Below are 10774 nucleotides of genomic sequence, written 5' to 3'. Positions count from 1 at the left end.
TTCACTGCCCCCTCTGACACGTACCTGACACAAACAGCTAACTGCTCTGCCTTTTTATCCCTTGCCTCATCCACCATGATGGAATAGACTTTAGACTTTGTCATTTCAGATACAATGACACTAGTAACTTCCTGGGCACAACAGTCAATCATGTCATTCTGGGATGTTGGTGAGATATACTGTGCATTTGATGGGGGATTATGTTTTTGAAGAAAAGGATCAAACTCCTTCAAAAGCTCCATGCATGCAAGAAAATTCCCTCTGTTTGGGCTGTCTTCACCTTCATCATGGCCACGAAAAGGGAGTCCCTGTCTCCCTAACATAGAGGTGACTGCAACAATTCGTCTGAGATACTCTCTTCTTTCGACTATCTCACTCACATTTGCAGTTGCTATCACCTGTGCAACGTTTCCCTGTTTGCTAGTTCCCTGGTAGCTTTTCCATGTAACAACACTGTCCTTATGTGTTTGTGCCATCTCATGCTTGCCAAAGATGACTAAAGCTTTCTTCCAGTTCTTGCAACCGTTACTGACCAAACTATCATGTTTGATGTTTTTGCCAAACACTCTACATGGGAAGCAGAAAGCTGCACTCTGGTTGACTGAATATTCTAACCAGTTGTGCTTTTCAAACCAGCTGTGGTTAAATGCTCGCTTCTGTGTACCAAACGTATCATGTGGATAGCTCTTCAGCTTCACCTGTCTGGGCCCTGTGTCTTTGTTACCTAAATCAAACCCTGTAGTAGAATGAGTTGCTGCAGCTGCTTCATCATTTTCCCTCTCTTGGCCTGTTTGCTCTCCTCTCTCTGTAATAACTTGATCTTCCTCTGCCTCTCGATCCATTTGCTGCAGCTCCTCTGTCTCTCCTTGCTCTCTCTGACTTGAACTTGCCTGTTGACCTTTTTCTCCCTCAGCCACTCCTTCTGCCTCACCCTTCAAGATACATTAAAACATACTGAATTGTAATGTAAATTGCTAATATCATGACTTCTGCTCCCGCTCCACAGTAATTTGTTGCTCCCAAATATTTTGAAGTTACAAACATTATATTTTGAGCACGCATGTGACTAAAATGGTTGCAATTTAAAGCCCTGAAAAATATTACTAAATTACTTGAATTGAAGTAATATTAAAATAGAACTCTCAAAAATATGTGAGTCAGGCTAATTTGACTTATATATATATATCTCTCTTTGCTCTCTCCACTTTCTAACCTTGACTCTCCTAAATAAAAGCTCAAGTTAAACAGGTCTTATATGTTGTACCGTGACTGAAATGTTTCATATTTCATATCCATATTGAGTCCCATAAAATTCTAATCAGACTGTCTGCATCACAAATGACTCCATCCTTTGACTCACCTCTCCAGCAGACGTCTCTCCCCTCTGCCTCTCTGTGCTCCTCTGCCCTGACTCCTACAGGTTAATGGGGATGGAGTGATTATTATTATTTCCACTGATGATAACCATACCTGAATGAGCTCAGCTGGATTTTTCAGAGCTAAAACGAGTGACAGAAATTAAAATTATGCTAACAATTTAACTTAGTGCGCTAGCCAGGTTTTTATTTACAAAATGGGGAACACCTGGTTCATTATTTACATGGGATTCTCTGCTGTTAGCTGGAGCTAACTAATTGTTACTACCAGCCAGTGATGAAGACTTACTTTCTTGAAAAACTTGAGTATATCCATGATTTCCTGCCGTTTGCCACATGCACGCTAGTGTTTCTGCAGGTGTATACGAGCGGAGTGTAAAGTAGCAGTGAAAACGAGGACTGGATTTTCAGTCATGTGGATGTCCCCTGTGAACAACTGGAACGGATTGGATAACGAAGCACTGACGCTACCTTAACAATGTAAAGCGAAAGGGACCAACCGAGTTATGATCATATTTGTGTGAATAGCGACAGGTTTATATTATTATTTCTTTAAACTCATATTCCTGCATCTTTATATTGAATTTGTCTGCAAGTTCTGTAAAAAAAAAATCGAATAAGTTAAAAAAAAACAAAACCCAAAAAAAAACCCCACCAAATTATTTAGGGGGGCTTAAGAATATTTTAGGGAGGCTTCAGCACCCCTAAAATAGGCCTAACGACGCCACTGTTCAGGACAGAATAGAAAATCAGGACATAACAACCTGAATACTAACACTAACAAGAATATGGTACAAAGGGATCAATGCATAAGCGCAAGAGGAGACAGAGGGAGGCACAAATAGAAACAATGGGGAGACTGCTACAAATAATAACACTAATAAACGAGATGTGAACCAGAGTACAAGATATCACAAAAACTGAACTCATCACTAGTAAAAAAAAAAACTAAAAAGAGACTCAGAGATATCACAAAACGAAAGGCCGCTAAACGGCCTTTCGTTTCACACTCACCAGAACTATAAAAGCACAAAATGTTAGAGATCAAACAGAAATGAAAGAGAAACCCAAGCTAACAAGAACAGAAGTGAGGCCACACAGAACACATTAACAGAGATGAAGAATCTTTAAACCCCAACTCCCATGACCCAAACCCTGCACCATGACAGATAGGAAACAGTGTGCAAGAAAAAAGCAAAGGACAGACAGAAGGTTGTGGAAAAGGTGAATATTTACATTTTGTCTGAACTTAAAAGGTCCTCGTTATTGCAGATATGTGAAGTGCTTTCACTGTACTTTCTCTGAAAGCATACATTTCACTGGAGGCTGAACATTCTGATAATAACTGTGGTAGCAACAATAGTTGGAATCCAAATAGCTGTTTCTCCACAATCATCTTATTGAAGCCCAAAGACTAGAATATCAGAAAATAATGCATAACTGCTGGCGTAAATTATGACTATTGACACAATGACCTGTTCAAACTACCTTTTGAGCCAAACATCTGGATTTATTGTTTGTTTCTCTATATCATTCTAGTGATTCAGGATGATGGAGGTCAAAAATGGCAAGTTAAAGTGAAACCGCTGCAGCCAGCTCATCGCTAAGAGCGGATACAGGCATAGATTCAGGAATCGAGCGGCCATCAGCCACCTCCTGTAAATGGATGATATCAAGCTGTATGCCAGGATTGAGCGAGACATCAAGTCACTGATCCACCTCACCAGGATATACAGCGAGGACATCAGGATGTCATTCGGTCTGGATGAGTGTGGCCAAATGGTTGCAAAGAGAGCTCCCAGTGGTAACAGGAGCATTAGGAGCTGTAACCCTGAAACTGGAGAGTTGGCTCCAGCAGATTCCAGGCACATCAGAGGTCTCAGTCTCTGTAAACTTTTTTTTTGTCATATATATATTTCTATTCTATTTCCTTTATTGTGCTTACTGTAGTTCTTTATAATTGTCTTTATTGTTTTTTAATTATTATTAGTTCAATTTATACGTTTTATAAACAAACTTTGACATTTGAAACAGAAGGGTGCAGTCCTGGGAATCGCAAATAGGCTATACAGTACTGCACAACCCTCAAACCTGAGCTTGGGATATATACTGTACAGAGCCTGTGCTGCCAGTTTCAGGACAAAATCTGCTAAAGAACAAATTCTGAATAAAATATGCAACATTCAGGAGCTAGAAAACATTTTTAGTCTTCATCTTAAACCTGTAATCAGCTCTGCCAAAAGAAACAGATGTAGCTTTTACGTATTTATTTCATTTCATTTTGATTTTATTTTATTTTTAATCACTTAATTAATGAATTATTGTGGGAAATGTTTTGATTGGAGAGAGTTCCACGTAGAAGTGGGCAAATCAATCAAAAAAGCCACCGTGTCCATATCAGTGCTGGTACTGGTATCAGACCGATACTATAGATAGCATTGATACTTTGTTTCTATCCTCTTAAGTTCAGTATGTAGCCCACTGAATTGTGTTACATTTTTTTAATGAAAAAATATACCTCAAAAATGCAATATCTCTGTGGCTTTTTGTGTTGTCTGTCCTTCTGTTTAATTTATAGCTTATAACTTAAATGACAGAAGTGGACCCAAAGTGCCGTAAAGACAGGGACGTTTACGTTCCAGGTCTCCAAAAGTATCGGTAACGGTATTGGTATCGGCACTACTTGGTATCCGATCGATACCAAAATTCGCAGTACTGCACACCACCAGCTTTACATTATCCCCTCACTTTTTCACGTCCTCCTCCTCCAGCCCGCACGTGCTGCGTGCTCGCCCCTGAGTCCTTCCTCTCGTGCGTGTAGCCATTGGTTTGGGATGATGTCATCCGCAGTAGAGACAATAGAGCCCTCCTCCCCCGTCACTGTCTCCTCACACACGCTTCGCAGCTCAGAGTGACACACGCTCAGACGTGACGCCAGCTGAGTTAGCCAAGCACCCCTGATGACATTTCCTAATTTATCTGTTTACTGTGAGTCCGGCAGAGCTGTGCATCGTCTAGTCAAAGCAGTTTTTTTTTAAAAGAAATTATTCTTATTTGTGATTTTCCTTTTTCTAATAAGCTTCACCTACAAACGAGCAGGCAGGGGAAGGTGTTACACAGCTGGATCATACCAACACATCGGGTCGTGCTATTCGGGCCACTGCAGACATGAGGAGCTCTCATTCCGCTGCGCATAAATGATGAAAACACTACGGGACTGCCACTCTTGATGTAAGTGATGTTATCTTTTATTTAAATTTATTATTAAGTAAGTCGTCGTAGTGCACGGTCCGGTCGGCCTGCAGCCTGTGATAGTCCCCCATCAGCATCTGCTTTCAAACGGTTTATCTCACAGCACAGATCTGCTCCTGAACGCCGTCATTGTGCAGTCATGTGAATGCAAGAGAGAGAAACAAGAAGAAGAAGGCAAAGCATGATCGTGCATTTCAGCGCTGGCTGCCGGATGCCATCAGTCATCTGTGTTTGCAGTGATAAGCGGCGTGTGCCATTTATTGTGATAAATAACTGCAGCCCTGTGGAGGGGCTAAGCAAAGAACGACACGTGAACTCTTAATTATGCACGTCCACGCTACATCAGAGGCAGGAAGTGAAGGTACAGGCCTGCTGGCCCGGGCCCGCATTAGCTTCATTTCTCGTCATAGTAAAGGTTAAAAGACCGTGCCACGGTGATGCGATTAAAATACGGAGAAATTAGACGGTGCGCCATCTATCGACTGCACAAACAGCAAGTAAAAGATTGGCAATTACTGGCCTTTAGTAAACATGAGTGCAGAGGAAGAATGCGACTGTTTATTTTCGCTTGTAGTGGTGCTGATGAGATGAGGAGAGCTTGTTGTTTTAAATAGCAGGATCCAGAGATTTTGATGCCATTTACAGAGAGATGAAGGTGCAGACACACATAAATATGCCAGCCTATGTAAGTGACTGATGACCTGTACCTCCACCATACACAGGAGGCTGGTGGATTACAGTTAGGCTGTGGTCAGAGTGAAGCATGCAGGTTGCTTAGCAGCTTCACTAACTTTACCAATGACACAAATCTGCAGGAGAATCACTGCAGTGGCATCGCATAGACACAAAACAGTTTCAGATGTAAACCTGCCCTAGGCTCCATTGTAACTATTAATATGGCTCTTTAACCTGACACAGTCAGTTGTGGGTTTAGTGATCACCCCGCTGAGAATAATCGTTCAGCTCTGCTGTTCAGTGTTGACTCAGTGCTTCGGTCAACCTGTCCAGGTGAAAGCACGAGCAGTTCTGCTGATGGTCCAACGCTTCTGTCAGACAATGCTAAAAATCTCCATCTATTAAACCAAGGGAAGAGGCATCAAGGTGGCATTTAAAAGGTGGTTAAACTGATTAACAGCAGCTGATTAACTCTGAAATATTTTCAACCTATGTATAAAACACAGGAACATGAGCATCACTTGAGATTACTTTTAAAAAATGATCACATCAGAGTGATGTAGTAGCTTGAAGGACATGAAGGTTAACACCCTCATCTTTCCTGTGATGAGTATGCATATTCTTTATGTGCTTGAGTTTAATGTCAGAAGGCACACACATCAGGAAACCATAGAAACAATGTTACAGCCACGTAGGTGTCCAAAATCACTCTCTATGTTCTACTTTCACACTATATATAATGATAATGTGTGTGTCTGCAGTATTTCAGTGTCCTTAGAAAGTTCCTCATGGAAAAGTACAGTAGGTACATTGCATCATACAGATCCAACAATAATCACTGGGCAAGATATAAAATGGCAATGATAACTTGGCATCTTAAATATAAATCTAGTGTTGACTGAAGAGTAAACACTTAGTACCGTAGTAGCATTTTTCTCCATGTGGATGTGCATAATCCTCTGTAAATGGACAAAGGCCTCAAACAGGTCTTCTGTTGTCACACCCAAAGTCAGAGTCAGCAGACTAGTCAGGATGACTGTTAAGTGATCACAGGGTTTGATTGTTACCTGAAATGAATCAGCAAACTCAGTAGCTTCTCCAGAGTGGAGCTGGCTCGTTCTTCTCTGTTTCATGGGAAATTGAATATGTTTGAGTTTAAAACTTTTCGTGCTCTCTGACGTGTTATAGGCCACAGGAGATTAACTGATCACATTTGCAACCCTGCTGTGAGGAGAAGTGAACGATTCAGAGTCAGATAACTTTATTTATCCTAATGGGGGCAAGTGAGAGAGCAGAGAGCGTTCTATAGTGTGAAAGAGTGCAAGGAAGTAAAATAAAATAATATAAAACAACATAACATATACATTGAAGTATTGGTAATGATGGTAATGAATGAAGGGTTGGTTTAGAGACTGCTGGACTGTATGACTGACTGAAACGGGAGCACTGAATTGGTGGCAAGCAGTTAAAAGTAGATGATTTAATTTGGATTACGAGCTGGTATTTAAAAAAAGGAAAACTAATGTGTGTTGTCATCTGCATGCTCAAATACAGGAAGTCACTGCTTTTCATACATGGATCCTAAATCATTTATAACAAGACGTCTTACGAATGCGAAACGAACACTAAAGTGGTTGCTATGCAAGTGAAGTTCTGAAACATTACTAGTTTATTTAAAGGCAAACATACACTAAATATGGCCAAGTGAGTAATAACGCACAGGATTACCTTGATTTCTTTTTAAAGAAACAGCCAATGACAGCCTGTCTGATTAATGTGAAATAATACACTGAAACATGTGATCCGGCTCCATATAGGGCTCCAGACCTCAAATGAATCCTCCCAACATGACCTCAGAATCGCTCCCACTGTTAGTAATGATTAAATCATTAAGCGTTCCTCCTTCTAAATGTTGACGCCGTCGGCCAGCCTTGGCGCTGAGAGAGATGCCGCGACAGCCCCGGGGTGTCCTGTATTATTATTTTCATGCACACTCATACTTTCTTAGGGGAGGGGGTTTCTTTTCGAGGATATGAGGGAAAAATAGAAACCGAGTGTTGTTACCACGCTGCAACTAACAGATGCTGCTGTTGATTTTTTTTTTTTCCTTTTTTCTGTTCTAGTTGAGCGACTCTCTGTCAAATAGCATAAGGTTTCGGTGTTACCCGCAAGAGACAAAATGATTTGGGACCCAGTGGAGCTTTTCTGCTCTGCTCCTCCAAAGGTTCTCGTGTGTGTGAGGTCTTTAAACTAGATTTAAAGCCTTCCTGCCCGCCAGTTAAACCTTCCCCCTTCACTGGTTTAGATCAGGCTTGTAACAAATGATCACACACAGTCACTCAGAGGGCTTCGCTACGCGTTGTTACATCTTGTTTGACAGTTAATCTTTAAGACTTTTTTTTTACCTTTGTTTGTAAGAGTCGACATGTCAGAAAGTTACAGTGTGAGCTGAAATCCGGTGGATGGAAACGAGAACATTTCAAGAGTTTTAAAGGTAAGAGATTATATATTCAAAGAATATTTCTCTTCTTATCTTTACCTGACAGAGGGCTCAAGTCCCAACCAACCACAAAACCTCTTCCTGAGCTCCTTTTGTCACTGTCTATTCTTAGATTTCTATTTTAGGATTGTCATTTCTTTGGCGTTCCGATAAAACTGCACAGAGCTTAAACGCCTTCCTCATTGTGCTGTTACACCCCACAGCATCATTGTTTTTTGCGAGGTTTAAGAATACAGCATATAAACAGCAACGAATTAAAATACACTGACAATTAATGGCCTTTAAAATGTCCATGTGAACAAGAGTCCAGAGGAAGACCGTGAGTGTTTATTTGTGCTTGTGGTGATGCTGATGAGACGACGGTGAGAGGCAAAACAGAGTGCTAGCTAGATTCGCTAACCTGACTTTACAACCAAAGCACATCTGCAGCGTCATAACACAGAGGCAAACCAATTGCAAACATAAACGTGCCCTGGGCTGCGTTTTTCCTGTTAATATGGCTCTTTAAATGTGACACGGTCAGTTGTGGGCTTATTGATCACCCTGCTGAGGCTAATCATTCAGCTGTGCTGTTCAGAGTTTGAACAGTTGACCCAGTGCTTTGATGAACCTGCCCAGGTAAAAGCACAAGCCGGTGATTAGCACTGGTTTTCTCCTCGGTTGGTAGTTGGTATTTGGCATTTTTGTTAAATTCAGAAAAGGAGAAGAAGAAGAAGAACTGCACAGATGTGCGAGGGTTATAACACCACACGTCCTATCACTTCTTTTTCTAGGTGTTAATTGTTAAATTATTTGCATGGCTTTTTGATAATCTTTCTTGCGGTGCAGCACTTTGGTCAACGTCTGTTGTGTTTAAATGTGCTATGTTCATAAACTGAGTTGACTTAATGCTCACTGATTGGCCAGCTTGTGCTGTTGCTTCCATCACTTTCTGTCTGCTGACTGTGGCGATTAGGTGATGTAATTATTTTGACTTTGCCTCCCTAGCCCGTAGTGGTGGAAGCTGTGTTGAGACCGATTGCTGTTAAAAATTAAAGCATGCAAAGAACTAACGCACACCAGCAGAGAGCATAAATGCCTTTTGAGCCAAACAGCAGGGCGTTTTATTTGAGATGTTGGATATTTAAGAATGGCCGTAAACGATCCTCGTGTGTCATTATTGTAACATTATCATGCCTTTGTTGGCAAAATACTCTGATTTGGGCATCTGAGTCACAACGAAGTCATCACATACAAGTGAGTTGGCAGACATTTCCTTTGTCTCAAGTAGAGATGGACCGATCCGATATTACGTATCGGTATCGGTCCGATACTGACCTAAATTACTGGATCGGATATCGGAGAAAAATAAAAAATGTAATCCGATCCATTAAATATCACGAAAGCACCTCACAAAACTTGCAACACGCCGTAACTCACCTCAGGTTAGCACGTCAGAGCAGTATGCATCAGGTGATAGAGCGGCTGTGGCATGCGGGACCTGTCAGTGGTCTGGATAGCATGTGGAGCTTCGCTAGCAACCCGGCATTTCATCTCCGACAAAGTTATCCCGAGAGAAGTAAAGCAAGTGTGTAAGTCCATCTCTGAATGTTTGTAAAGCATTCCTGCGTTAAGCTTAACAAGCGACTGCCTCTTCTTGCTGCTACTTCAATCATGAAACTGCTTAATGATCAGCTGATCGGCTTTTCTGTCGCGAGTCCGTCTCTCTTGTTTGTTTTTGGCCCACTTTGCACCAGAAAGAGGAAACCAGCGGCTGAACAACAGCAGCACGTTTAAGCTTGATAAGCTATTGTTAGAATGTATTTAATATTACTTTCTACTCGAGGATCTTTTTCTACGTAGCTGACGGCTGGTAACTGTGCAGGGGCGGATCTAGCAAAGTTTAGCCAGGGGGGCCGATAGGGCATTAACAGGGAAAAGGGGGCACAAAGACATACTTTTCTTTCTTATTCTCATTTAAAATGTCTAGCTTTTAATAAATAATTATCTGACAGCCAAAGTTTTAATTTGATGCAAAATGAATAGAAGTCAATTACTGTATATAGTAACTATTAAGTCTAATATATATACCCTAGTAAGCTATAGTACTTTTTCCTTTGGGAAGGTACCATCTGTGCAGTCTGCAATTTTGTTGAAGAAAGATGTTGAATCTATTTAATATTTCTTGAAAAATAATTGATTTCTGTGCATTTTTTTTCCACACTGCATCAAATTAAGGTTGATTACGTCGATTAAGCATCATGAGGTGGAGCGTGAGGGGTGGTTCCCTATTTTTTATTTATTTATTTTTGTTGTTGCTGGGAGTTGGAACCCTATTAGTTAGGTTGCTTAATATTTATGCTAAGTACTCTTTAAAATACCAGAATAGGGAGGATGGTGTAGGTTTAAGTTTATTAGATTGATCAGTATTGCTGTACTATGAAATATTTTTTTTTGCATACAGGTATAACAGAATAGCTTTAGTGTAGTTGTTGTTTTAAACTTGAGTATGAACTTATACAAAATGCAGCAAGATATTTAAAAAACAGTTTTGTTGATTAAAAAACACTATATCGGATTCATATCGGTATCGGCAGATATCCAAATTTATGATATCGGTATCGGTATCGGACATAAAAAAGTGGTATCGTGCCATCTCTAGTCTCAAGTGAATGCATCATTAGATGTGCGACTAAGGTCTGATTAGAGTGTGACTCACAATGACTTGCGCACATCTCTGTGCCGTTCTTACGCACACAATAACCAAACTTTTTTAAAAACTAGTTTCTTTATCTTGTCTAACTTCACTTAGTCTGAGGTGTCAGTAGTTGTCACTTGATGTCATTACAGAAAAGCCTGACGTTGATAACGCATTATTTATGCTGTTTTAAATGTGCTTCCAAAGCTTTGTTACAAATAATATACTACTGCAATCCAATCCCTTTTTTTCTGACACACATTAATGTAAAACAGTGTTGTAGATGTTAATTTT

General features: G+C 40.6%; 1 protein-coding gene across 1 annotated transcript in view; it reads left to right on the top strand.

Moving 5' to 3' along the window:
• Positions 1–4291: 4291 nt before the first annotated feature.
• Positions 4292–10774, top strand: part of si:dkey-175m17.7 (uncharacterized) — a 44698-nt gene continuing 38215 nt past the window's right edge. The window contains exon 1 of the mRNA XM_076888824.1: positions 4292–4607. The gene's annotated coding sequence lies outside the window, so the exon portion shown is untranslated. The remainder of the gene's footprint in view (positions 4608–10774) is intronic.

The sequence above is a fragment of the Maylandia zebra genome, linkage group LG10, assembly GCF_041146795.1.
Source record: "Maylandia zebra isolate NMK-2024a linkage group LG10, Mzebra_GT3a, whole genome shotgun sequence".
NCBI classification, from domain to species: Eukaryota; Metazoa; Chordata; class Actinopteri; order Cichliformes; family Cichlidae; genus Maylandia; species Maylandia zebra.
This window is presented reverse-complemented; position numbering and strand designations above follow the sequence as displayed.